The sequence below is a fragment of the Pygoscelis adeliae genome, unplaced genomic scaffold, assembly GCF_000699105.1.
Source record: "Pygoscelis adeliae isolate BGI_AS28 unplaced genomic scaffold, ASM69910v1 Scaffold21, whole genome shotgun sequence".
Classification (NCBI taxonomy): domain Eukaryota; kingdom Metazoa; phylum Chordata; class Aves; order Sphenisciformes; family Spheniscidae; genus Pygoscelis; species Pygoscelis adeliae.
In genome coordinates, this window is record NW_008824243.1 from 1,239,568 (window position 1) to 1,243,368 (window position 3,801).

At 40.6% G+C, this 3,801-nt stretch overlaps 1 protein-coding gene across 2 annotated transcripts in view; it reads right to left on the bottom strand.

Annotated features, from left to right (window-relative positions):
• The window catches only part of SLC7A2 (solute carrier family 7 (cationic amino acid transporter, y+ system), member 2), a 29,075-nt gene extending 25,568 nt beyond the window's left edge, over positions 1–3,507 (bottom strand). The window contains exon 1 of one of the 2 annotated variants that reach the window (XM_009335130.1): positions 3,390–3,507. The gene's annotated coding sequence lies outside the window, so the exon portion shown is untranslated. Of the gene's footprint in view, positions 1–1,335; positions 1,411–3,389 lie in introns of those variants that run through there. The other variant, XM_009335131.1, reaches the window with a different exon arrangement.
• Between the last annotated feature and the right edge of the window lie 294 nt (positions 3,508–3,801).

Sequence of the window (3,801 nt, forward strand, 5' to 3'; positions counted from 1 at the left end):
CACATGCATAATAAACAATGTCTGAACACTGCTTCACAACTTCTGATGGTGTGTACTAAGTGCAGCATTGTAACTAGACTAGCGTTGGCCAGACATGGCCCCCTTTCAGATTTGGCCAAGACATCCCAAGACTCCGGTACTGATCACTTCATACTCGGTAGGAAGGTGCAGCAGGAAGAACTGATGAGCTTATAAGGATATTTGGCCTCCACACAGGACCAAATAACATAGGTAAGTGGTGACAAAGTGTCTTCAGAAATCACTGACAAGTGTAACCTTTTTCTGAGGTGTCCCTTGTAAGACAGATCCTTTAACACATTATCCCCTGCAAGAGAACAACCTGGGCTCTGACCCAGTGGTGACGTATGCTGACTCACAAGCACAGCTTATCCTAACACTGTGGCTGAGCACATCCCACACCCAAATACTAACCTACAGAAGCAAAGAAGGTAACAGCTGGGTATGCCTTTTGGTGGCAGCATTGTCCTAGATAAGCTTACACTGACTGCAACCACTCACTCTTAAAAAGGGTCTTATTCCTGCGGCGGCGTGATTGGGCAAATCTCGCAGTTTCCTTTTCTGTTATCTTTAGGACAGAGAGGAACATGAAGTAGGGTAAGCAAACACAGGAAAAAATGATCTCTCCTACTTTTTGACCAGCAGGTCTCAGTATTTTTCTAATTGCTCCTTTTTACTTCCTCCTTTCCCCATTGCAGTCTAAGCCTGCCTCGTCCTAGCAGACCACTGTGGCCTCTGCTTCCTCTTCGCTGCTGTTCCACCAGCACTGGCCCAGGCCCCTGCTGAAAGTCCTGTACAGCTGACGAGCACTGGCTCTTTTCAGAGCCTCCCGGGGGAGACACACTTGACAGGTTGGGAAATGGGGGTTTTGGTAATCAATCAAGAAGGAAGTGAGCTCTCTGAATGCTCTGCTGCTGACAGAGCTCACAATGCTTCTGAGGCATCTCTGAGGCACCTGTCCTACATTTCTTAGAGCAGACTTGGATACCTGCCTGCCTTTGAACAACAGCGTTAGGCATGTAGCCTGAAAGTGCAGTCAGTCAGGGTGGGCTGAGTTGTTCATGCAGTTTAAACAGAGTAAAGATTGAATCCTGAGCTGATACAGAGTTTAAGCATAGGAAATTAGTGATAAGAAAGCAGAAGGGAAAATGCCCTTCACTCACCAACAGTGTGCAGTTATTTCTAATTAAGGTGAGGAGCAGACCCCTGTTGCTTCTCCCATGCATTCAAACCTGTGCTAGGCTCCGCTTCGGTGAAGTCTACTTTACAGAGACATTTGTCACAAGCAAACACCTGTGAAGTCTATTTGTCACTGACCTTGGCACGTTCTTTTTGCTGTGTACAACTGAGGTGGCAGCTGTCTGGCTCTGCATGTGCTGGGTCACTGCACTTCTGAAGTCTCTTTTGGACTAAGTTTTTCTTTAGCTACAGATTACTCTATAACACAGAATACGCCTCCAACAGTCCTCTGAAAAAGGGAAGCCCCAGTTCAACTGCCTTAGACTTGAGGAACAATGTTCAGCCCATATTCAAGCCTCCTCCTTCCTTGAACACATTCCTAGAAAGAATTGCAATGCCGTTCACATTGCAGTTTACAGTTTTACCCCTTCAACCGCATGCAACAAAGAGACAGGCAGGACAGGAGGACTTAGTTTAGACAGGAAAGAAATTGGACAGATCTATCCAACATAGGGAGGAAAAAAAAAACCCAAAGCTTCCTCATGTCTAATGGACATTCATGGTATTTGTCAGAGTACCTGAATAAGCACAGATACTTCTCCAATCCCTTTTCTTCTTTATTGTCTTGTTTTTTTTTCTCTACAGTAGCTGCTAATAGACCTTTCTTAATTTCAGTGTTTCCTGGCCAGCTGTAAATCAGATAATTTACTGCTTGACCACCAGGCATCTGAATGCTAACCCAGGAAGATGAGTTCAGCCTTATAATTCATACCAGCTCTTCCATTCAGATGGATGATCAGGAACATTTAATGGTCATCTATTGTTAGCCCTCTTCTAGCAGGAAAAGTTTGGTGTCAAAAAACTTGTAACTACAACCACAATGCGAGGGACAAAGTCTCCATCTGCAAGGTTTGTATTCATCTTTAAAATTGCTTTGACTGCTTCAGTCACATAAAATCTACCACTTTTGCAAAGTATTTTCCATGTAAAAATAACCTAACAGCCTCCTACCCCAAAACAAAACACAAACAATAGGTGGATATTGTAAAGTAACTTATGTCATGTATTACCACACTCTTCCATTAAAATAACATTTTAATTTAATTACGTGCAATAAGTGGTTTAAGTTAGTACACATCAAACCCAAGCTACAAGTGGGAAAACCCAAAGTTTTGCTGCAGTTGCCATTCAACTTTTCCTACAAATTTTTCCATTAAAAGCGCTAACAAAAAGATAAAAATCTCATATGGAAAGCAACCATTATAAAGCAATATAAAACCTCTGAAAGTTTTAATACTGTTATTGAGATGTATGTTTAAAGATTCCTGAAGCAAAAGTAACTTAAAGATATTTTACTTATAAACTATTTTGTTGAGCTAATATTATATACTATACTATAAATTTTAGGTGCAGTAGTTTAACATTTTAAACAGCATACCAATTAGGGAGAAAATACTCCAATAAGTTTGTAACATATTGAAAATGGAAAAAAATAAATATATACTGATAATATACAAATTAATTTAGAGTCTTCGTTCAGCCTCATTTTCCTGAAGAAAACTGTAAAAGTTTATGTTTTATATTTTCCATCTGTAGAATTTATGAGAAAATTTGTTTGCTCTTAAGTACATTTAGCCTTATTCAAAATTGCAGTATTGCATTGATTAGATCTAGTGCAATAATATATGAAAGTAAAAGAATTCAGAGATGAAGCAAAACTAGGTATAGCCTATGATTTATGTGTGTGTGTACACACATGCACAGACAATACATGATTTTACTGCAAGTGTCCTAAAAGTTGATGTTGTGCCCAATACTTTCACAAATCTCCTAATGTCTTGGACTATTTAAAGTCGTGTATTTAAATAATACTTAAAGCCCTAAAATTGGAAAGCAGCACCTGTAACAGAAGTCTAATATGTATAAAACGGAAAAGGAAAGCTTTATCATCCAAAAGCAGAAACACCTTCCAGTCAGACTGGGAAGGAAAACATAAATTGCATCTTCTATATATTAACACTGTAAGTTGCATTTTGTCAGAGAACACAATAATGCTGTAATGTAAACTAAACTTAATACTGCATACCACAGCTCTTGCTACTCAGAAAGCACATATGTTAAAGGCAAAGGTTCCTACGATAAGCTATGTTGCTTTCAGGTTACTTCTTTCAGCAGTAAACTTCATTACAAACCTGATTCAGAGCAACTTCTGCTGGGCAAACTTCTGCTTCTCTTACCCAGTCCTGAACTTCTGCTGTCTTAAATGGAAGAGTAATGACTGAAAGTGATTTTATTAAAATATTTGCTTTAAAAGCCAGCTGTAAGTGGTGCGAAAGCTGTTGGTGCTGAGGGGTGGAGGGTGGGCAGCCTGGGTGATTGGAGGGCTGCGAGCCGGCCAGCTATTTGCCCAGCTAAGGCAGGGAGGGAGAGAGAGAAAGTCTTGCTGCTGTTCAGATAAATCATACCCACTCTCTTCGTGACACAAAATCCAACTGGAATGCCGTTTTCTACCTTTAAACACACCTACGTGCTTGCATATAAAACGCACACTGTTGTGAGGGTACCCGCCACACGCCCCCCAGGGACTCCTTTTACACGTCCTGA